General features: G+C 26.3%; 1 protein-coding gene across 8 annotated transcripts in view; it reads right to left on the bottom strand.

Moving 5' to 3' along the window:
* The window catches only part of LOC107456224 (cAMP-dependent protein kinase catalytic subunit 1), a 452,991-nt gene that overhangs the window by 289,731 nt on the left and 137,323 nt on the right, over positions 1–25,937 (bottom strand). Inside the window, exon 1 of one of the 8 annotated variants that reach the window (XM_087154841.1) lies at positions 6,292–6,491. The exons of the other annotated variants lie outside the window; for them this stretch is intronic. The gene's annotated coding sequence lies outside the window, so the exon portion shown is untranslated. Of the gene's footprint in view, positions 1–6,291; positions 6,492–25,937 lie in introns of those variants that run through there. 8 annotated transcript variants of the gene reach the window in all.

The raw sequence follows: 25,937 nt of genomic DNA, 5'->3' as shown, positions 1-25,937 counted from the left end.
TAATGCTTTGCACGGTTCGGAAACAGTGAAAACATACCTAATGCAGCAAGATGTAAATGATGGAGTATTGTCTTCTCTTCATGACTATGAAAAGGAACATTTTAAAGTAAGAAATCAAGAAAATACTTTCACGAAATACTTTCAAGGAAATACACTCATGAAATACTTTAAAGTTTCAAATTAATCAGCGTGTAATCATTCGCTGTATTTTAAGTTTATGAATAAAAAGCGTAAGACTTATATTTATTTTGTGTATTTGCTTATTAGAGATGTTGTGGTATTCTATAAGCTAAGAATATTTTTTTATTTTGCTCCCGATATTACGATTTATCCCCGATTTAACGAATAATATTTTCGGTACCTATGAATTCGTTAAATTGGGGTCCGACTGTAGATTATTCTACAAAAGTTTTAAATTTACTCCAGTGAAATATATTCGGAGTTACTTTTTTAACAGTAGCGTTCATTTAAACTTGGTATACGCATTTTTAATAGGTAAAAATATAATTATTTAAAAAGTCCAGAAAAATATTCAACACATCTTGTAGAAATAAGAAATATAAAATAAAATGACAATTCATATGCTTTCAATAATGAACTGAATTCAAAATTAGAAAAGAGTTTTCTTTACAAGAATATTTCATCATTTTTTATGATTGAGCTTTTGAGAATATTTTTTTCTAAAATATTATTCTACGAAATATCATTAATGACCCAATTAAGCTCTCTTCAGAAATTTTCTAGATGAGAAAAACATTAATTAGAAATGGCTACTGTTTTCACATTCAGAAATACGTGGAAATATGATTTCAAATTCTTCGGGTTTATTTGCATTGCTGAAAGTTATCAAATTAAAAATTATTTGAGTTCATATTAGAGATATATTAATATTAAATGATTTTAAGTTATTTTACCAAAAAATATGAATAAAAAGTATTTTAATAAGAATAGAACATTCGAATACTTGTGCATTTATTTTCAAGGAAGCATTAATATTTTATTTTTAATGAGAGTTTAATTACTTTTTTTCACTCGTACTCTTTATATTACATTATAACTGACTATTTGTTTATAAAACAGTGAACTATTTTTCGAATCACTCATAAGAGGTAATTAGTTTAAAATATTTTTTCAATCGATGAAGTTGATGTTTTTCGATAGCGGGGTTGGATTTTTCTTAATAAATAATATATATAATTCCTATAATACAATGATTTATAACAATTCATCGTTTTTAAGTTTCAAATGAGAGATAAAAATGATTAATCTTATAATGTGATAGCTTAATGAATGACAAGGGAGATGGGGAAAAACGAAACATTTTTATGAACTAAAAACATGTTGAATTCATACTTTTGAGAGATCGAAACTAATTTCGTAACGTTTCTATGTGACAAATTAGACTTTTACTAGAACATATAAAATTAACTTAAAAAGTCAAATTAGCAAATTACATACATTGAACTTTAATAGATACATTTGTTATTTACTTAAACCTTTTATATCAAAATCAAATTTTAATTAAATAATTTTGTCTTTTAAAATTACTAATAATTACCGTGACAATTAGTGCATGCAATGCTTTTTAAAATTCGATTGAGAAAAGGTTATCGATATTCCAGTTTAACAAGGTTATAAATACTCAAAGAACAGAATGGTTTCCATTGTGTTGGAGTATAATAAAGTAAGATTCAGTGTGTGAAGCTGAGATAAAATAGTCAAAAAGTACCAACAACATCGTATACGTCAAAATACAGAAGGATATATCTTCGGCATTAGTGACAGTCATTCTTTTTCTTAGAATTGAGGAAGGACTGCTGAAAATTATTCGAAAATTATTTTCTTCTTTAATTAATTTATGCTTTATGCATTGTTTTATATTTTTTTTGCAGTCTAAAACTAATTTTCCCTACTTAAATTTTCTTTTATAGATTTTGTTCCTATGTCACGCTTGATTTAGTAATAAGAGTTTCACCCATTAAATACTTAGTCTTCGTGGCTAATAACTTTATATTTTATTGTAGTCTAAAATTAATTTTACCTAGTTATAAATTTTCTTTTATAAATGTTGTTTCCATATAGCTTTTGATTTAGTGATAAAAGTTTCACACATTGCATTGCAGTCTTTGTGGCTAATAACTTTATATTTTAATGCAGTCAGAAATTAATTTTATTTAATTATATATTTTCTTTTATAGAATTTGTTCCTATATAGCGTTTGATTTACCAATAAAAGTTTACGTACAAAGATATGATAATTTATTTGCTTTAAAAATTAAAAGAATCAGATTAAAATTTTAAAAATTATAGGATTTTTTATTGTTATTTAAAAAAAATTTAAAGTGCCAAGCAAAATATTTTAATATATTTTCTTGCTGAAATTTTTCTATTAGTAAGAAGGAGCTATATTAGAAACGTTTCTTAAGAATGTTTGGAAAATGAGCTACTACAATACTTAGCTCTATTTATTTATATGTAAACAAGGAACATTGTAAATATGACATATGCTTCTGGAATAGGATATAATGATCTTTTATCAGAAATCTCACCTGTTGAGATGAATGTCAACAGGTGCATTCTTAAAATAGCGTTCTCTCTTCAGCCTTTCATAACCTTTTCAGCCTTCACAGCAAGAAATTTAGCCCGAATATATTCAGAATATTATTCTCAACAATAGAATGTTTTTGGATTTAAAGGAATAAAATTTATGTTTTAAACTAAACGTGAAAGGTATTGGTGATTTTTCATTTACTAAAAATTTAACAATCCCCAAAAATACATAAATATTTCTTTATGCATTTAAAGAAAGATACAATTTTAAAATGAAGCAATCAAATCTTTAAAATGTATACATAAGACTTTATTCAGTTATACTTTTATGAAGGTATCCGCTTTCATTACTTAATGAGAATTAAAATTAAGCTCATGACATATTGGGTTTAGTTAAAAATGTTAAAAATTAACTGATTTGCGAAAAAAAGTATACTCATAAAAATATGAAACATTTGAACTTTTACTTTTAAATTTTATTAAGAAAATGTTAAAATAATTTTAATTTAGTGAAATATATTGTAAAAGTATTATCTGTTACTCTTGTGCACTGTAAAAAAATATTAAAAATTGTTAAAAATATTCTAAAACTTAGTTTAATATCTTCTCAGTTCATAATTTTTTAACTAACTTAACTAATTCTCTAACTTAAAACTACGTCTTTTGAAAATAAAATTAACTGTAATCTTACACAGACTCTTTGTAAAGATATAAATAAAATAATTTTATAATTTAAAATACTATTTTAAATGTATTAAATTATCATATTAAAGGTTTTTTTTTACTTGAATTGAATTCCTTTTAAATGTGTTTACATTAAATAATAACTTTATGTGTAAAAATTCCATATTTCCATCCATTATTCCAAAAAATTCCATCCATTTGTATAAAAATTCCATAGTGATAAATTATTCTTATGAATTTAGTGGTTTTTCAAGTTTATGTAAATGCTCTAAAATACCTTACCATGTTCACCTCAATTGCATGTACAAAAATGAAAGCTTTATTTTGATTACAAAACTTGTCTTAAAATGTGTCTTAAAACTCTATTACAACAATATCTTAAAACTTTCCAATTAATACAATCATCATAATTGTTCACAGAGAAAAAGATCTAGCAAAATTACCTTATTGTACGGTCAAGACATTTTTGATAAAGAAAGCAAACATAATTCTAGTTAATAGGAACCAAAATATATGGTATTTAAACCATTTATTTAGTAATATTTCAAATGGGAACGGTTTGCAAGAAAAATTGTGATTTTCAATGTGAAATTGTGAAGTTCCTATTTCCCCAAATTTAGTAAAGAATACAAAACTGAAAAGTAAATTTAAGTGAATAAATGGTTTTTATAAGGTAAATAAAGGCATCATGACAAAATTACTAAATTTTTCCAAACTTTATCACATATTATAAAACCATATTTAATTGTTAATTTTACCAAAATCTTTCAAAAATGCATCAGAAGAATTATCGAGGTTTTTGGTGTTCCCATAGAGTCAGAAACACGCTAAATTCTAACATATTCTGGTAGTTTTAATTCATTGTTTTTTTAGCGTAGTTATCAGATTTAATTGTTCTCGCTTATTTCATAAAAAAATGAATGGAGTCCCCTTTTTTATACATAATCTTAAATGTTTCTTACAGTAGTTTATTTTTATTTGTTTAGTTATATTTGCAACTCATTACAGCTATTACAACAGTTTGCACAGTTGCTAATTATTACAGTATTTTTAAAGTTATTACAGTATTATGCTAGATATTATAGTAGTTTGCAGATTTCAAAAACTCCTTACAATGTTTAAAAAGCATACTTTGACTTTTTTAAAAAGTGTACAATGTATTATAGTTTTTACCAACAGTGAGAAATAATCTCAGTTTCTCCGTATTACGTTTCATAAGAAGACGGTGGTATTGAAAACGTTACGCATTCGTTAAAGTTTCAATCAGCGATACGTGAACTTTTATTGATTTAAAGTTAAGAAATATTTATATTATTATTACATCTTTACCATATTCTGGAAGTTCAACTATACTATTTTTCTCAGTGTATATACATATTAGTAAAATAATTTTCAGTAACTTAGTTTGAAAACAATTTGCAACCCGAATTGTGGAAAGGTTAAGCTTTTTATGATATTATTAATTATTTTCAAAGATTTAAAGTTTTATTACATTTTGTTATTTAAATATCAAAACTTGTCTTTTTTTACTCAAATTAGTTTTCATAGACTAAACGTAAAAAAGTTGTTTTATTTTGTGATTATGATTGTGTAAAAATACTTTTAAAATAACGGTAATTTAGGAAATGTTATTATATATGCATAAAAAACATTAATACATTTATATATTGTTTGAGTATTATTCGATGGAGTATTGTTTGATTGACTCAAACAATAATTAAAGATTTGAACATTGCAAAAATGATTAAGGATTTAAATTCATTTCATTAAAAGAAAATAATATTTTAAATTTAATTTTTAAAATAAACATTATTCCCCTACATATTTTATTTTGACACAAACGAGAATTTTCATTAGAATACAGTTTTTGCTAATGCAATAAAGAACAGCGTTTCATGAAATTATATTGAAACTTTTCAATTACCATATTTTTAAATGCAGTTCTTATTTGAAATTCTTTAATTAAAATAACTCCTTGCAATTTTATATTTTTATATTGCAAAATTTTATTTTCCTAGTTTTTTTAGAATAGTCAAAGTTCATATTGCCTTATTTATTATTTACAATATATTATTATCTATTCTCCCTGAAACATTTAACCATGTATGAAACAAGTCGTTTGAGACAAGTAGGAGTAAAAAGAAACTAAGACGAAAAATAGTATGAATCTCTTTAAGTTAGAATAAATTCTTCTAGTAAAACAAAATTTTTAAAAATTGATTTCAACAAAACCTAACTTCTAATTTATTCAAGCTCTCTCTATAAAACAGTTACAGGGATCAAAAATATATATTCAAATAAAATACAAAACATTACTAAATAACATGTTTTCAGCAAATAAATTTGATTGATTGTGCTCAAGGTGTTTCTTAAATTATGAAGAAACGTTTAGGTTCTTAAAACTACTTTAATCTTAAACAATATTTTTATCCAAATTAAATAAAAAATATTACTAAATAACATATTTTTCAACAATTAAATCTAGTTGATTGTGCTCAAGGTGTATCTTAAATAACAAAATCTATATAAAAGTCATTAAAAAGAAACGTTTAAAGTTCGTAAAGCTACTTTTATCATAAACACTCTTTCTAACTTTCACTTGTTGGAAAATTTATCGATTATATTCCCACGGTTCTATAATAGAATATTTTATATAAAAATAAGTTTTATGAAACGATTAGTTATTATAAACATCATTTGAGTCTTTCAAATAGGAAATATTTAGAATTCCCTCAGTGGGTCAATAAAATTTGGATCAAATAAAATTTGTAGATACTTTTTTAATAATTTGAAATCTAACGATTTTCTTAACTTTCACTATAACCGAGTAAGAATATTTTTATTCTTTTTTTGGAAAAGTGAAGTTTGTTTTACTGCAATACCTTCTACCCTCAGCAACAAAACAAAAGCACATGTGTTTCGTTCTTCGATTCCTTCTACCTGTTAATGATTCTGTGAACAATGCAGAATGCGCGAATCTATTCCTATGAAGATCGATAAAAACAAAAGGGAAAAACTGAAGTAAACGAATTTAAAAATCTGAATAAAGCTACTGACCTTTATCAAATTTTGATGAGGATCTCTCAAGCTTAGTTGAAACTCAGAATTAATTCAAAGTGATGAGATTGAAGATGAAAAGAGAAAAAGTGAGAATCGAAGATGCGTCTGCGTCCTTCTAGATTCGGAAGCTTTGTATGGGGATGCTTTCAGATGAGCAGGAGTTAGAGTGATGTGGGAGGTTGGTCACGTGAATGAGCATGTTGGATAGGATCGCATTCGTAAAAGTGGGGGTGGAACAAAGAACCTGTAAAATTCTCATCTATCCCATGAAGGGTTAATTTTGTTTTTGTTCACTGATGGAATGGGGAATTAAAAAGCGTTGGAAAAACTAGATCGTTTTAAGGAATCCAACTAGTTTCGACAACATTTTCTTTAAATATTAATATAAATTTCTTTAAAAAAAACTAGTTTGTTTGTTTCATGTGTAAAAACGTTTTAAACTAACAAAAAATCATTGTTATTTTTTTAAATAGCCCTTTTTAGATAAAATCAAAGCATTTTTTTGCCAATTTTATCGATTCAACAACACTTTTCAAAAACACTGATAGAATGGAGGATTCAATAGCGTTGGAAAAACTAGATCGCTTAAAGGAATCCGACTAATTTCGGCAACATTATGTTTAAATACTAGTATAATTTTTTTTTAAGAAATAGTTTATTTATTTCGCGTGTAAAAACTTTTTAAACTAACAAAAAATTATTGTTATTTATTTTAAATAGCCATTTTTAGGTAAAAATAAAGCATATTTTTGTCAAATTTATCGATTCAACAACACTGACTTTCAAAACACTGATAAAAGGTAGGATTATATTGCGTTGGACAAACTAGATTGTTTAAAAGAATCCGACTAGTTTCGGCAGCATTTTCTTTAAATATTAATATAATTTTTTTTAAAAAAACTAGTTTATTTATTTCGCGTGTAAAAACTTTTTAAACTAACAAAAATTATTGTTATTTATTTTAAATAGCCGTTTTTAGTTAAAAATAAAGCATTTTTTTGCGTATAGTAAAACATAAACTAAGTAAAAAATTTCTACCGCCTAAAACAAAAATCCTTTGAGGATTTTATTTCGAAAGTTAGAAGGCTATTTGAACTATTATCTTAAAAGCAAGTGCATATACTACTGAGTTAGGAATCAGTGCAGTTAAAAATTAAAATTTTTAAAAATTTCCGCATTTGTCTTCGTGAAAAAACATGCATAAAAATGAAATTCTACTTTTTCTCTTAGTCTGTAGTTCAAAACATGTGTGCTATAATTATAAACTCAAATGAAAAAATTTGAAACATTTATTTTGAAACATGAGATATCGCGTTTAAAGTGGTGTAAAAATCTAGTTTTGAGATAAAAGCATTTAAATTTTAAAAATCATCAGTCTACACTGTTATCACCTTTAACAAAAACTATTATAACTTTGTAAATAATTTGAGTACAAGCAAAAGTAAAATATTTTTAGAAAGCTAAATTAAGTTAATAATAAATTCAATTTCGAAACTTTTGCCCAAAATCATGTTTTTGCACTAACCTTAAAACAGAATAGCTTAAATCATAAAACAAGACTATTTTTAATTGCAAAATTTTAAAATAGATATTGTATTTCACTTCTAAGTAAAATTTTTCCTTGAATTTTTAACTTTCCCAATAACCCTTAATGGGCTAACTATTTGAAAACTTAATTAAGTAATTTTAGTAAATATTGAGTTTGAAATTTTTAAAATAAAATTTATCATTAGTGATGCATAGTAAATTCCAAGTGATTTTGAAATACCCTTTTCCCCAAATATTGTTAAAAATTGTACAAATAAGATTTTATGCCTATTTGAAAGTTAAATGATATAAATGTAAACATTACGTATTAAGTAATTTTGATATTAGAAATAGATTTAGCTACGAAGGTTTGTTAAAAGATTACAGTTTCATATTGAAATTAGAAAAAATAGTGATTAAGTTTCCCAAAAGTGTCAAACGTCATTCATGGATTTTTTTTAAAGAGGTTGTGCACTCGTCAATTCGAGAATAAAAATTTAGTTCAATAAAACGTGAAAATCAACGCGATTGTGAATTTGTAAAACCAAAGATAAATGTATTAATTTCTAATTAATAATCCCTGTCTAGTTTAAGAAAACTCGCAGTTTGAAATCTCCTATACAATCCTTTGACAATCGAAAAAAAATTAGTTTTGTTGTGGGAGCGGTAAAAATGGTTCGAAGATTGTACTTTTACTTTTAATAAAGAAAATCAGCTTGCACTGAATTGGTTTCTTAATATAGGACAAAATCTGCAAAATATCCTTAAAAAGTCTAAAAACAATCTTTTATTTAAAAAATAAATAATCTTGTGTCATTTTACGAGTCTCGTTGGTTATTCGGAGAAAAAGTTTTAGTGAAATTTCCATACTGTATAGTAATAACATTTCTGATAAAAGAACAATTCTGATTAATAAAATCAACATTCATTCGGTAGTTTTTCGGTCATATAGTAATGGTTTATTGAAAATTCTGGTTTTCAAAATTGTAGTTTTTATTACCATACAAGTAAAAAATGCAAAACTGAAAAGTTAATTTAACAAAGTAAATGGTTTTAATGTATCATGAAAAAATTACCAAATTTTACCACATTTATCAAATTGTATCACTTACTTTAAATTCATATTTTATTGTTAATTTTACCAAAATCATTAGAAAAGTGTTTCGATAAAAATTACCAAGATTTCAGGTGTTCCCTTAGAGCTAGAAACACGGTAAATTTTACCAAATTTTAACAGTTTTTCCATCTTTTTTTCTCAATGTAAAATAATTTAAAGTATCTACTTATATTTTTTCAGAAGAGAACAAGCTCGTACAAAATTGGTTTCAATATATATGGAATATTATTGGTATAAATCTTTTTCAAAATGCTTAAAAATTATTATTTTTATTTTGAATCATAATAACAAACGAATTCGCTGCAATTTTAAAACAATGCCAAGTCAAACCACATTATCATGCTAATTAAACCATCTGAAACCTGATTGTATATTAATTAGAATGAAATTATATGGAAGCATAATTCTCAATTGCACCTTTTAATGTAGCAGAGAATTTACATTATATTATACTTTACGCTACCGATTTGATGGTTTTTGATAAGAACTGATTTTTCTGAGAATATTATGTTTATGCAAATAAATTATTCTTATAGATTTAAGAAGCCAAAAAAATATTTTTGTTTATTCAGAATTTCTCGAAGTAACAAATTTTATTTCTCAAAAAGAGAAATTTTTTGAACTTTGGGAGATAAATTAGTAAAAACAATTTTAGAAAGTTTAAAAACAGGCTACAATTTATATCAAAAATTAATTTTGCTAAAGAAATACTTTTACTGTTTTGAGCATTTGATTTTACTTCTTTAAATTAAAGCCAATTATGTATCTCATTTGCTCTACTTTTTTTTTTTTTTTTGGAAAATATTGAAAAGAATTTTTAAGAACTGTAAAAATAATCTTTTATTTATTAAAAATTGATTATACTACAATTCTAGAAACTTCAAATTTTTGTTTGGATTGGAAAATTAAAATTGAGCGAAATTAGATTACAATGGAGTGAGACATATAGCTCAAAACAATAGCATTGATTATACATCTTTACACTGATGAAAAAAACTTGTTTAAAACTACCAGAATATGGTAAAATTAACCGTATTTCTAGCTCCATAGGAACATCAAAATGCTTGGTAATTTTTACTGAAGTACTACGATAATGGTTTTGATAAATTTAACAATAAATAATATGTGAGAAAATTTGGAAATTGTGTTGAAATTTAATAATTTTATCATGATGCCTTAGAGCAGGGCATAAAAGCCATTTGTTTGGTTAAATTTGCTCCTCAGTTTTTGTATTTTTTACTAAATATGTGTTAATAAAGTTATATTTTGAAAACCAGAATTTCCGGTAAACCGTCACCATATGAACGGAAAATTTACTAATTGAAAGGTCTAAATACCGTATATTTTGATTTTATTAATCGGAATTGCGCTTCTTTCTTAATCCAAAATGTTATTCCCATACAGTAAGGTAATTTTACCAGAATTCTTATCTCTGTGCACGTAAAAATTTAAATTTATTACTATCATTGAAACTTTCTCAAAATATGTTGTTGTTGCTTATGCCCCCTTGACCAACAGAAGCATTAAATCGAGTCCATGAACTCATCCAAAAAGCTCCCAAAGCTATGTACTATTGCAGCAGGGTTGGAGACCAGGTGTCTCTTCTGGCAGCCAATACACGATAGGATGTGGGCAGGAGCAGACTGGTTCACATTGCACTTAGGGCAGGGTGGATAGACGTTAAGGCCCGCAACGTGACGTTGGGATCGAGTGTGTCCGCTTCTAAGTCTGGCAAGCGCCGTTTGGACACGCCTATTGCTTGCCCAGATCAGAGCAAGACCAGGTCGGCCTCCCCCATACCAATCATGCACAGGAGATTTTTTCCAACAGGAACCAATATCTTGCCTAGTCCGGGATGTTATTTCTGAGAAAGTAAGAAGGTCATCGCCAGCAGTATCTCTATGGCTGCCCTCAAGGGGGAGACCGTCTGCAATTTCATTCCCGTAGACATTCACGTGCGATGGTACTCACTGAAAGAAAATCCTAATGTCGTGACTCAAGCAATTTAGAAGCTGGACAATGTTTAGTGTCGTTCTGTCACCATGCCTCCACCATTCAGACAGGTGCTGTATGGAGCTACGACTGTCACTCAGAATCCATACATCTGAATCGACATTGTCAGCAATGCAAAAATTCACAGCTTCCTCTATGGCTATTAGCTCTGACCTAAAAACCGAGCAAAAATCAGGATTTTTGATACAGATCTTGATGCCAGTCCCCTTTAAGATGAAAATTCCTCTACCCGATATAGCACCAGCACCCATGCTACCGTCAGTGTAGATCTGTAAAGCATCATTTGGAATTTTATGAATAGTTTCCAGAGCAAGCTGTCTGAGATACTCAGAGTGCTGTAAGCCCTTGTTGGTATAGGAGCATAAATCCGTTCTAGGAAAGACGCGTTCGTGGAACGACGTAGCAACATCCATGCAACCCGTCAAAGAGACATATTCTACTCTATTGTGTAGCCAACCCTCGCTTTCAGCGCGACTAAACGGGCTCTCTCTCTTAAGGCGACGATTGTTTTTCGTCGCAAATATATGAAAGATTGAAGACTTGAAAAAGAAAAAAATATTTCAAATGAACTTAGAAAAAAATGTGTCAACATTTTACAAAATTTAACCTCGGTACGCGATAATACAGTCCCTGGCCAAATTATTAGACGCACTATAAGATTCTATGTAAAATTTTAATTATCAGGTGATACTATACAGCTATATTGTTTTTACGCTGCTGAAACCGGTTTGCATTTGCTTAGGTTCGTCTGTCATTTAGTTAACATCGTAATGCAGTACGTTAAAAATAAATACAAATAAGAAGTGTATAAAAAATATCACGAATAACAGCCCATTAAATGTGTGTTTAAATATAAAAGTAATGCATACAAAACATGTAATTATTAAAAAACTACAGTGGATCTAATAATTCGGTCTAATTATTATGATATACTAATATAATACCTGATATAATAAATATTCTATATTTATAGAATATGTCATCTAATTTATCCAATCGTCGAATTTATATCATATATCGTCTAATTTATCCAATCGTCGAATTTATATCATATATCGTCTAATTTATCCAATCGTCGAATTTATATCATATATCGTCTAATTTATCCAATCTTCGAATTTATATCATATATCGTCTAATTTATCCAATCTTCGAATTTATATCATATATCGTCTAATTTATCCAATCGTCGAATTTATATCATATATCGTCTAATTTATCCAATCGTCGAATTTATATCATATATCGTCTAATTTATCCAATCGTCGAATTTATATCATATATCGTCTAATTTATCCAATCGTCGAATTTATATCATATATCGTCTAATTTATCCAATCGTCGAATTTATATCATATATCGTCTAATTTATCCAATCGTCGAATTTATATCATATATCGTCTAATTTAACCAATTGATACATGGACGTAAACAAGGGCAAACCGGTTTAAGTCTCGTAAAAACAATAACGCTGTATAGTATCACCTGATAATAAGGATTTTACATAGACTCTTATAGTGCGTCTAATAATTAGGCCAGGAACTGTATATAACGCGATAAAGAAAAGATACATTATCATAAAACGCAAAAAAAAATCAATGATTTAATTTTAAATACTTTAGGAGATTAACAGTGATTTACAATATTATATTGAATTTAGAGTGTTAAAATTCAATAACACTTTATGTTAATATAAGTGTATATATCAAAGAGATAAAATTTAAATTACCATTTGACTACGTGTTAAAACTTATAAAATTATAATCTGAAATGAAGTTTCAAATATAAAGTATATGTAAAGTTAATAATCAGGATAATTTCAAATTTCTCCTTATCACAAATTATAATCATTGAATAAAAACAAGTTTCTTTCTGTAAAACGTCATTCAAATGACAAATTGTGAAAACTACACAATAAATCAAAATTTATTGACATTGTAAAGAATTCCCATTTAAGAATATTTTTCGATAACAAGCGTCTGACATCTGAAACATTAATGGCATTTGTTTAACAACTTCGTAATGTTGCTCTCAGATTGCAAAGAAAAACCTGTAAGAAGAGAAATCGATGGAGAAAGTTAAAAAATATCGCTGCCTTTTTTTAACTGAATATATTTCCATCGTTTAAAATAATGATTTCTATATTTTTTGGGTGTCATTTTTCTATACATTTTCATCAAGGCGTAAAATTTTCCTAGTACTCTTTCAACTTATACTTTTAATTTTTTTCACCATCTTTTATTTTCCGATGTAATATTTTTTACTAGGGCGAATATTCTACTTAATGATATTTCTTAGCTAGTGCTTTTTAATGAGTACTGAAAAATTTAATTCTGACTAAATTATTTTTTTCCTTCTTTTAGATTTTTATATCAACATTGACTTAAATAAGCCATTTGCTGAAAATAACTTGAACTCATTTCTTAGCTTTCAGAACAGTTTATTTTTTTTAATATATTAGTTTAATATTATTTTTTTTAAATATTTTTCTGATATGACTTAATTTTACTTATGTTATCTTTTTTATTTAAATCAAAGTAATTGTTTATTGAGATATTAAAGAATGAAACGAAAATGTTATGTTATTACAAAGAATTAAATGCTGCATTTTCCAAAGATTTTAATTTGATTTCAAATTCACCGTAACTTTAATTTTTCTGTGGAATAAATTCCCATGATGATTTAATCGTATTTTTATGGGACTTATTTTGCATATTTACTACTTTTATATTTATTATTATTACTCCTTTAAATGATAATAAAAATAAAATGAAAAAATTGCCTCCAAAACTTGTGAAACACCAAGCTATTTTGCAAAATCAACAGAGATTTAATAAAATTTCGTAGAATATTTAGAAATCACAAGAGGGGAAATATTTCGTAATAAAGATGAATAAAATTTCGTAATAAAGATGGAACTTTAAAAAGTAGTAATGGCAATTATGGGGATGCTATCTATTACAAATTATTTTCTGTCTACCTAATTGCAGAAAGCTTTTGCAATCGGAAGATAAAAACTCATTAACGAAAATAGTTGCTCAGTTACTTAAATTTGCAACAATAATTTAGATTTTAAAATTTGATTGTTAAACTTTATGCAATTACATTTATTGAATCTTATTTCATTGTCTGGTAAAATGAAAGTAATAATTAAATTTCAATGAAATATTTTATTACTTATTTAAATACTGATGCGACTGATAGTAACCCCTGGTTGAATGGGAAGTGGGATGTATGGAGGAACAATTTTTATGGTATACACACACACACACACACACACACACACACACACACACACACACACACACACACACACACACACACACACACACATATATATATATATATATATATATATATATATATATATATATATATATATATATATATATATATATATATATATATATATATATATATATATATATATATAATATATATATATACATATATACATATGTGATTGTAAAAAGATGGGCAAAATTTTAGGAGGTGAAAGTACACACCCCAGCAAACAATTTTTATCAAAGAATGCATGGTCGAAAACGAAACGCAAAGGTGCTGGCGCATTTGGAAAGTTGTTTGATGCAAACGTGAAGGCTCCATTCCTGTTGCGAGTTACTGTGCTGCATTACTTGTCGCCAAGTTTTCGGCCGCTGCAGGGAAAGTTCGTGATATGCCTGGTGTTTTTCAGAATGCTCGCCTTTCTTTTCTTCGCCGTTGTACTGCCTGCATAGCTGCTGCCGGCCACTGTTTTGAACACTTATTGTAATCACATGCCATTAAATTTGTTTATAACTTAACTTCATCATTCTTTGTGTGTTTTTGCCTCATATAAGAACATAAACTTTGACGCCCTCTAGCGGTTTTGCGTTTTGTTTTCGACCATGCACTCTTTGATAAAAACTGTTTGCTTGGGTGTGTACTATCACTTCCTTAAATTTTGCCCATCTTTTTAGAATCAACCTGCATATATATATATATATATATATATATATATATATATATATATATATATATATATATATATATATATATATATATATATATATATATATATATATATATATATATATATATATATATATATATATATATATTTATATATATATATATATATATATATATATATATATATATACAGTGGAGCATCGTTTATACGACGATCACTTATACGACATTTACATTTATACGACGTTTTAGTGTGGTCCCAAATCATTCCTATTCATTTTAATGTAAAAATATATCGTTTATACGACGCGCAGAATCGGTTATACGTCGGTTTTTAGATTTTGTTCACGTTTATTTAATTTCTTATTTTTTCTTGTGTATTTTAAAAAAGGGCAGCATTTGCCAACATGAATGATACAGAAAAGGGTGTCAACAAGAATGCTTGGATGACGACCGTAATTTTTACTAGATGACTGAAAAAACTAGACAATGTTATGAAGAGGCAAAAACGAAAAATTTTGCTATTCATCGACCAATGTCCAGCGCACCCATCGATACTAATTATTTTGGAAAATGCAAAAGCTCTCTTTTTTCCTGCAAATTGCACAAGTGCGCTTCAGCCATTAGATTTGGCCGTGATTAGAAATTTAAAATTGCATCATAGAAAGCAATAAGTTCAACTCGCTATTCAAAGCATTGTGGAGACTAATAGCAAGAAAATTTAATTAAAGGTAAAGTACATTCAAATTGCTCACTGCAATTTTTCTTCTTTGGTTATTTGTTTGTTTTGCTTTGTCTAATTTAGAAATTAAACATTAAAATTAACTGAAAACAGAGTTAGTTTCAGTTTTAGAAGTAAAAATCGATTATACGGCGTTATCGTTTATACGACGTTTTTCGGTGGTCCCTTCGGCGTCGTGTAAACGATGCTCCACTGTATATATATATATATATATATATATATATATATATATATATATATATATATATATATATATATATATATATATATATATATATATATATATATATATATATATATATATATACGATGAAGTTAAGTTATAAAAGAAAATTTAATGGCATGTGATTACAATAAGTGTTCAAAACAGTGGCCTATTAACCGTATCTGGTGAAAATAATCAATGCACGATATTTTTCACCGTTAATATTTAAAATATAATCTTCTTACGGTTATTTGATTGTTTTGGTTGAATATGGTGCTATAAAAATTAAGTAAATTGTTATTTAACCATTTTTCCAAGAAATTTCTAAGAATGTGCATATAATTCAGATTGAAGAAAAACCTATTTACTATACACCTACTTTTAGCAAGAGTTTTTAAGTAAAATGTCCTTTTATCAAATTTTAATTTACTCTTAAAGTCCATAAAATTGTATTTCGTTCTGAAAATAAGCATTTGATTTAAGAAACTAAGATTTCGGAAAAAAAAGTTTTTTCTTTCTTCACAAAAATCATTTTTCAAAATACATAATTTTTCTACAATTTCATTATCAGTATTAATTGATTTTTAAGACGTGTTTCATAACTAATTTGTTTTGAGAAAAGGGTGAAATTTTAAAATTTTTCTCATAGAAACCTTTTAAAAAAGTGAAAAAAATGTTGTTTGAGTACACATCTGATTGCCTATTCGATAATATACTGAATTGTAGTTTACACGCATAAAAACAACGTAACAAGTTTAGATTCCTTAAATGCTATGTTGTTTCAAGCGTTAAATCAATTACATACAATATCGGGAACTCATTGGCGCAGGTAAATTACAATTACAGCTTTCTATCCTTGGGATATAGCGAAAGCACATTTAAACGATCTAAACGTATAAAAGAAAAAGAAAGAAAAACATGTGCTTCTTTTATATGGTGTTTTGGCTAATTCTCACTTTGAGGTCTTTTTATTCGATTGAGTTTTTTTTTCAATACAAGAGTGACATTTGAAATTAAACTTTTTGAATTCAGTTAATAATTGTAATTCATAATTAAGCAAAGATTTTAATCGTAATTGAGTTAATTTGAAGGAAAACAAACATATAACTTTAATTTTAAAAATTTTATCTTTTCACCCGCAAACTTTTAATTTTTAGGACGATGTATAATTGTTATCTAATGTATTATATTAGTATTTGTGGTGTGCCTGCATTAATATATGTTTTATAAATGAACTAAAACATGTTCATTACTGTCTTAAAATGTTAGAAGAAGTCTTTTGTCTGAAAAAAAACACATTTGTTTTCAATTAAGTGGTTGAGTGAAAATTTTACTTCATAAAATCAGGAAAACAAAAAGAAAAATGTATTAAGTTTTCGGTGAAGGAAAAATAATATAGCATATGCTTTTATATTCAATTTACAAGCTTAAAAACAGAATTGGGGCCGGGGTTGGCAGGGCACTGGAATCAGAACAAAAGCAGAATTTAAAATTGCTAGGTACTGTTTTGTAAATGTAAATAAAAATCTTTATTTTTGATGAAACTATATTTTGTTTACATTTCTTTTATAATCGTTATTAACGTAAGTAAGGACCAAAAACTATTCTTCAAGTCCTGTAGATGTAGATACTACACTCCCAGAAAAATCAGTTTCAAATTAAACCATGATATCGGGGCTTTGAACTCTAATATTTTATAAGCGTGTTTAAATTTAATTATATTCTACGTTTACAAAATGTCCGTTCAAGTTAAATTATAGTATCATTGGAACACTTATGAATTAAATCTTACGATAACTTGGTACGACTGATTGCAATATAAGTTTGTTGCATATTTACCCATGTTATAGTTTAAAATATTACAATAATTCTGAATGTGTACAGTGAGTAACGAGAAAACCAAAAACTGTGTTGAAAAAAACGTGACGCTCTGGTAAATATTAATATTTTTGAAGCAGAAAATTTCAATTTTATGCAATTTCAACACATTACAAGGACCTACAAAATTACGTTATAATATAATATAACATAATTTAACAAAACAGAATTATATGGATATATTACTTTAAATTTAGCTATTTTTTGATTAGTTACTGTTTTATTATTAATTTTCTTTATCTTCCAAAATTCCAACAAGAATACTTATAGGAAGAGACTTCTTTTTATTTCATTCAATGGAAACAGGGCTCTAGTTTTTAGAATATTGAAGAAAAAAATGTTGCATACATATGATTCTCATTTTTTTGGTATGAAATTCCATAGAGTTTAAAAGAATTACTAAAGGGTATAGATAATTCCATGTATTTTCAATGGCACAAAAGTCAGATGTGGTTATAGTGAGCCAAATACAAACGTAATCATTTGCTAAACATATATATAAAAAAAATTAAACAGTGCACACTCAAATATGATTAGGGACAAAATAAAGAGGAAAAAGTTTAAAAAAAACAAAGAAAAAATGAAAAAAGGAAGAAAAAAACAAAAAAAACAAGGGAAGCTATGGGGTTTGCACACCCCGGTAGAATCCTCTATCTATCCCGGTAGACTAATTAAATCACGTGTTCAGCAGGGAGTAAGTAAATGTTATCAGCAGGGCTCTTTCTCTATATTTTTTAAATTTTTATTTAGTTTTTTAAAAAAAAATTGTATAGCTTATATAAAATGACACATTTATATTTTGAACATTAATTTTATTGTTTATAAAACTTTGCTTTAATTCTTTGGGTGCATAAAAATATTTCTTAAATTCATCATACATTTTTTAACTGTTATAGAACATTCTAAGAATTATTTTAGAAGTGAAATTTGGTTTTGACTTTTGTGATTATTAAATTCAGGGATAATTGTATCTTAGATTACGAATGCAATAAATAGTTAATAAACACATAATATTCTATCAATTTATTTTTTTAATTTTTAATGTGTGAGTCACATTTTTCTATACAGTAAGTGAAATATTTCTGAAGAGACAAAAAAAGCTTAACTAACCAACTATAACTTTTATATAAAATAATGTCGTAAATATTTGATGGAACACATAATATAAGAATATGCCCAATTGCATATTCTATGAATTTCTAAAATAAAAATACTGCAAGTCAAATGCAAGTTGGAAAGATCCTCTAAATCATAAACTGAAGCTGCTAGATCGTCAAATGCTGCAAGTCTAAACTAAAAAGATTTAATTTTTTTGATTTTTTTAAAAAAAATAATGTAAATATTTAATGAAATACATTCATATAAAATATATGCTCCACTACTTGTTTTATAAAATAGAAAAATAAGTTTTTATTTTCAGATTTTCCATGTGATTATTAAGACACATACTATTGGTAAAATGTTTCTGAAAAAAAAATACATAACTCTATTTTTTTTTAAGAACAATGCTAATAGTTTAAAGAATACGCTGATATAATTAAAATTCCCAGTGCATGTGTTATAAAATGGCAAAAACATTAAAATGTAAATTTTTCAAACTGAAAAATGGTGTTCTAAATTGGTATACCAAATATTTGTTATACATGAATTCTAAACGTAGTGTAATTTGGATGTTGATTATCATAAAAGAGAAGAAAAAAAATACTAAGGATTTAAGTGTATTAAATAGTATTCCTAAAAGATATTATCGAGTATATTCATGATCTTGTCAAAGTTATTTATATTTTATATATTAATGTTCTACTATAATCTGTTTCTTAAATACCATTTTGTTTGGTAAATAAAATTATTAAGAACAATAGGTTTAAATTTTACTAAAAGTTTTTCTTTTAAATATATTACCCCATATTTATTTAAGTTGATTGGTGGGACACTGAGCAATAATCATTTTCTGTTAAGATGAAGTTTCAAAAAAATAAGATGCTTAAGAAAATAATCTTCCCTAATTTTCTCCAGCTGTTGCTTTCTTTTAAACATAAAAAATATACGAACTGGCGCCATCTGTTAACGCAAGAACTTAACAGTTAATTGAACATTTCTCAGCTTTGGAAAATAGTAATAAGCGTTACAGTTTAATATTTTTATGAAAGAACTTTGAATTCACACAAACTGTAAATATCATTGAAAAAATTTAACATTAAAATCTTACAAGTGAAAAACAATCACCTGTCTACTCTGACAAACTAATATTATCGTATTTATTTTTGTAAATGCAATATTATTAATATTACATTTATATATGAATATTATTACTATAATATTATTTATATATGAATATTAATACGGATATTATTAATATGTGTCATTATTAGCATGGTATATACATTAATATTATTATATTTTAAAAGTTGTAGTAAGCCAATGATAACTTGAAGAAATTATATATTAAATTGCAATCTTTTAAATACGGTTTGCTCCTCTGAATTAAGAAGTTATGTGCATTTGAATGCTTAACAAAAATATTTTTATGTCTTGATAAAAATTTAATTTACTTAATTATTACAATTAGATTTGACGTAACTAAGATATTATTTGCATTTCAATATTTCTAAGAAATAAATTTAATTTTTAATCTATTTAAGATTATGAAATTATGATATTTAGTGAATTTAAGATTTTAAGACTTTACGTTCACATTTTTGAGTTTATGTTAGGTGAAATGATGAGTTTCAAGTTCAAACACGCATTTCTTCCAACATGCGACGACGACAATTTTTTGTGAATGGAAGAAAAAAGTTTATATTTTTGTTTTAAACACTTTCATAGGATTTATTCTCAATGATTGTTTAATATTTTTGTACGGTTATTATAATCACAGGTATTGTTTTAATTTCAGTCAAAATCACGCAAACATTGATGGATTTTGCTTAACACACTGGTACAGTAGGAAAAAAATATGGTCAAAATTACCAGAATATGGTAAAATTTATCGAGTTTTTGGAATGCTGGGTAATTTTTAACGAAGCATTTTGGTAAGGATCTCGGTAAAATTGAAAATAAATTATAGTTTTATAATACATATGTGAAAAAATTCGGTAAATGTAGTAAAATTTGGTAATTTTATCATGATACCTTAGGCATATAAGTCATTTATTCGGTTAAATTTACTTTTCAGTTTTGTATTTATCCCTAAATGTGTGATAAAAAGAACTATAATTTTGAAAAACCAGAACTTCTGTTAAACCGTTACCATATGGTCAAAAAAATTATCAAATGAATGGTTTAAATACCGTATAATTTGGTTTTATTAACCAAAATTATGTTTCTTTTTTTATCTTTTAACCAGAGATGTCATTACTAAGAATTAGAAAAAACACACAGTTATTTTACCATACTTACTGTAGTAAAATACAGCACGGTTATTTTGCCAGAATTTCTTTTTCTCCTTGAAGTTTTTATTATAATCAAAGAATTTTGCGAATACATGATCAAAAATAACGTTAGGAACTGATAACTGAGAAAAAAATGTTTTGAGAGTAACAAAACGGACTATATATGAATTAATGAGGTGCCTATTAAATGAAAAATGCTTGAGACATGATTCATACGTAACCCAAAAATATGAATGAACAATAGTTAGTCAAAATTATAATTTGAAGTAATAGACGGATATGAAGAATTTGAGGGTTAGGAGTAGATATTGAAGAAGTTAACGATTACTTCTAAATATTTTTACGTAAACTGTACGTAGTTTCAATATTTATTTCATCACATAGGATTTATCTGAAAAAAGCATCATAAGATATGAATTTATCAGAGTAAATAATTTTGATAAAATACAAAATGAAATGATTATCGATAACAATTATCAGTGAAAATGAAACCAATTATAACTATTTTTTTATCATCAATGATAAAAGAAAATTGGTGGAAATGATTATTTTTCTATTTTTCATTCCATTTTCAATATTCCCTTGATATGAAATGTTAGATAGACATAATATTCATAAGATAATATTCATAAGGTACTCATATTCATAAAGTAATGATAATAAAATAAAATACCACGATTTAAAATAATAAGATAAGATACTCATTAGATAATATAAGTTACATTGCGAAGATCAGAGGGGAGAACGATTGGATTGTCATCTGGTGCATTTTGAGAACTACTAAGTTCTCACAAATCAATAACTTGAAAATTTCTACCTGAGAGTTATTACACTGTGAAGATGGGCCATATTATGGGAAATGGTTCAGGCCCATGCGTAGATGAAAAGAAAGTAAATGTCTAATGTGGGGACTGAGGAGCAATTTTGAGAAAAAAAGTTTTGTTGTTGTTGTTGATACTGATGCCATTTGCCAATATCAGCAAGCCTGTTATGGGGAACCAAGTGATTGTAAAGGCAGAAGGTGCGTTTCTCGTTTTTCAGTGACGCCATTAATGGCTAAGAATACGACTTCAGCCACACACATAACACAGTCAATTTAAAGGGAGGACCCATTCATACTCCATACATTCATCTACAGATCGTAATTTTGTGGACCAGAAGACAATCAATTTCCAATTAAGTACCCAAAGAGGTATTGATTTTTATGAGAACTAGGAGGACTTTGTGACACTGACAGATTTAATGTGCACCTGTCACCATTTAATACACTGGGATTCTTCTTCAGGCAGAATTCAAACTCATGATGTCACGAACATGAACCTCTTACCAACCAGGCTATCCTCGTTAGTAGGACCAGTTTTTGTCCAACCTTTTAAACTCTAATCATCAAAAATTGTAAATTTTGTTTTGAAATTTTTAAGGGATGTAAATAAATGCTCGGGACATTCATGTACGATCCAACAATAACAAGCTGATTTTGTTTTTTAATCCTATTAATTAAAAAAAGGACAAAAAGCTTCCATATACCTTGTATTCGTTTATTTCATTACGTTTATCTTATCTGTCTTCTTAAACTATTCTATTAGTCCCTAAGCGAACTTTAAGGGGTTTTCAGTACGATAATGTTTGTAATACATTTCGAAAGACATTGTTAAATTCAAATCTTTATTATTGATTAAACAATAAATGCTCACAAATTATCGATAATAATAAAATACAGAGTCTGTCTGTCTGTGTGGGTGTATTATTACTCCAGAACTGTTAGTTCCATCATCATCATTGAATAGCTGCTGAAGGGGGTAATTTTAGTTCCAAATCTAAAATTCGTTCGAAATTTTTAGTACTGATACATTCATTGCATACCTTTTTCCACCCCCTACTAAGAACGGGTATTCAGCTAATTGCGCATAAAGAGAAACATCAGAAATTATTTAATTGTTTATTCAATTTTAAAAAGATTCTAAAGGTTTGAAATAGTATACGATTGAATTAAACTTGATTATTAACAGAATGAAAAATTTAAAAAAAAATGCGTAACCAGAATTTTTTATTTACCGTTACTTTGATTTGTATTAGTTTATATTTATAAAGAAGCCATTCAATGCTTGAAGTGAATGCAAATTTAAAAAATAGCAGTTTATAGTAAATTCATTTATGCAGATTTTACCAAAAAAAAAATCTTATTTTATTCTCTTTGTTTTTTGTATGAGCATAATTTTCTATAGAACATCCTTTTTTTAAATAGTATGCTTTTTCATGTCTTAATGATCCTTTGTTGAATTACTTTGGTCAGTTCTCCTATTGTTCAGGGCGGAATATTTGATAAAGCAAATACTAAGTTGTCGTACTAAGTTTTCTAAGTTTTTTTTCTCTGTTAACTAAAGAAAATTCCGCGCGTACACTTTCAAACTACCTATTACATATCCGGAAACAATAATGATATCCAAAAAATAAAAAATTCGCCCTTGGAATATATATATATATATATATATATATATATATATATATATATATATATATATATATATATATATATATATATATATATATATATATATATATGTATATACCGCTCATGTAAGTTAATTTGAATTCGCTACTTGCTTTATAGATTTCGTTTTATGTTTTATTCTGTTTTTTCTATACATTTTATTTTATTTTCTACTTCTATTTTCCGTTTTTACGTGATATTTTTACTTAATGTGTTCTATTTTATTTGTTGTAAATTTTTGTAAATATTTTTTGAGTGCTCCTCACACTATTGTATTGATATACTTTGATTCGGCTATATTGATACAATATTATAAAGTACTCCTTTTTTCGGATATAATCGTGTGAGCTGATGAAAAGATTATATCTTTTATTTTCTGGATTTTTATTAATTTTTTCTCCTTTTTTCTGATTTTTTTTCTTTCGGATCTTTCCCTTTTTTCATTGTTCTGTAATTTTTTTCCATGTTTTCCCTACATTTTGATATATATATATATATATATATATATATATATATATATATATATATATATATATATATATAAGTTCAAAATGAAGAATAAAACAAAGAAAAATTATAGACATATGAAAAAAGGGGGTGGGAAATAATAAGTAAAAAAAAAATAAAAAACAACAAACAATATTTTATTTAAAAAAAAAAAAAAAAAAAAAAAAGTGAAATGTTAATTAAAAAACCGGAAAAAAAGCCAGAAAAAAAAGATATAATCTTTTCTTCAGCCCACACGATTATATCCGCAAAACAGAGTGCTTTCTGATATTGTATCAATAAAGCCAAAGCAAAATATATTAATACAATAGTGTGAGGAGCACTCAAAAAAAATTTTTTTTTATAAAATAACTACGTAAAAATAGATCATAAAAAGTAAATATAACATGTAAAAACAGATAATAAAATAAAATAAAAAGAAAAAATAAAATAAAAATAAAAAACATTAAAAAGGGGGGACTATAAAGCGAGTAGCAAAATCATAACAACTTACTTGGACAGTTATTTTTCAAGAATGATTTAAAAATGTTTTCGCAGAAAGATTGCCAGATTACAAAATATGAAAACAAAAGATGAAAACAAAAGCGCAAATTGAGTGTAACAAAAGGGTTCTAAAGTGTCGTTCTTACTGCACTGCTGAAGTGATTTGTTATTCTGAGTTTTGATTTGTTAGTTACCAAGGATGGGCCCGAAATGGATGTGCACAAGGTAATATTATACTGGATAATTTTAAAAATTGATCATAAATAGTTTTAGAAGATAGATGTTTATTTAAGAAAAAATATAAAATAGAAAAGAGAAACATAAATTGCCTGCTTTGTAAATAATTTTAGCCGCGGATTTGCACGATATGGATTAGTACATAGAAAAATTATTTAAATTATCAAAGAAAAAATTTTAATAGATAATTTTGTTACACTCAATTTGCGCTTTTGTTTTCATCTTTTGTTTTCATATTTTGTAATCTGGCAATCTTTCTGCGAAAACATTTTTAAATCATTCTTGAAAAATAACTGTCCAAGTAAGTTGTTATGATTTTGCTACTCGCTTTATAGTCCCCCCTTTTTAATGTTTTTTATTTTTATTTTCTTTTTTCTTTTTATTTTATTTTATTATCTGTTTTTACATGTTATATTTACTTTTTATGATCTATTTTTACGTAGTTATTTTATAAAAAAAAAATTTTTTTTGAGTGCTCCTCACACTATTGTATTAATATATTTTGCTTTGGCTTTATTGATACAATATCAGAAAGCACTCTGTTTTGCGGATATAATCGTGTGGGCTGAAGAAAAGATTATATCTTTTTTTTTCCGGTTTTTTAATTAACATTTCACTTTTTTTTTTTTTTTTTTTTTTTTTTTTTTTTTTTTAAATAAAATATTGTTTGTTGTTTTTTATTTTTTTTTTTACTTATTATTTCCCACCCCCTTTTTTCATATGTCTATAATTTTTCTTTGTTTTATTCTTCATTTTGAACTTATCTAATGAGTGCTGTTTACTTGCAGCTTAAGCGCAATAAATGTTACTTATTGTTTTTCTTTACTTTCTTAGTGTTTTCTTGTATTTATTTATTTATATATATATATATATATATATATATATATATATATATATATATATATATATGATAGTAAAAATAAATAAAATTTAAATAAATATTATTATTCCTGAAAATATGACACTCTTATAAAGAAGAAGAAAGGTTGGCTATCGGTGAATGACGAAAGCAATCACATCATGAGACAGCAAAACTTTTCAATGTCATTAGACGGTGCATGAGTTTTATTGAGCTAAACAATGAAAGTTATTTTCTTAAG

This window comes from Parasteatoda tepidariorum, chromosome 11, assembly GCF_982258835.1.
Source record: "Parasteatoda tepidariorum strain Cologne lab strain chromosome 11, Ptep-v5.0, whole genome shotgun sequence".
NCBI lineage: Eukaryota > Metazoa > Arthropoda > Arachnida > Araneae > Theridiidae > Parasteatoda > Parasteatoda tepidariorum.
The sequence above is the reverse complement of the archived record's forward strand: the minus strand, read 5'-3'. Positions and strand labels throughout refer to the sequence as shown.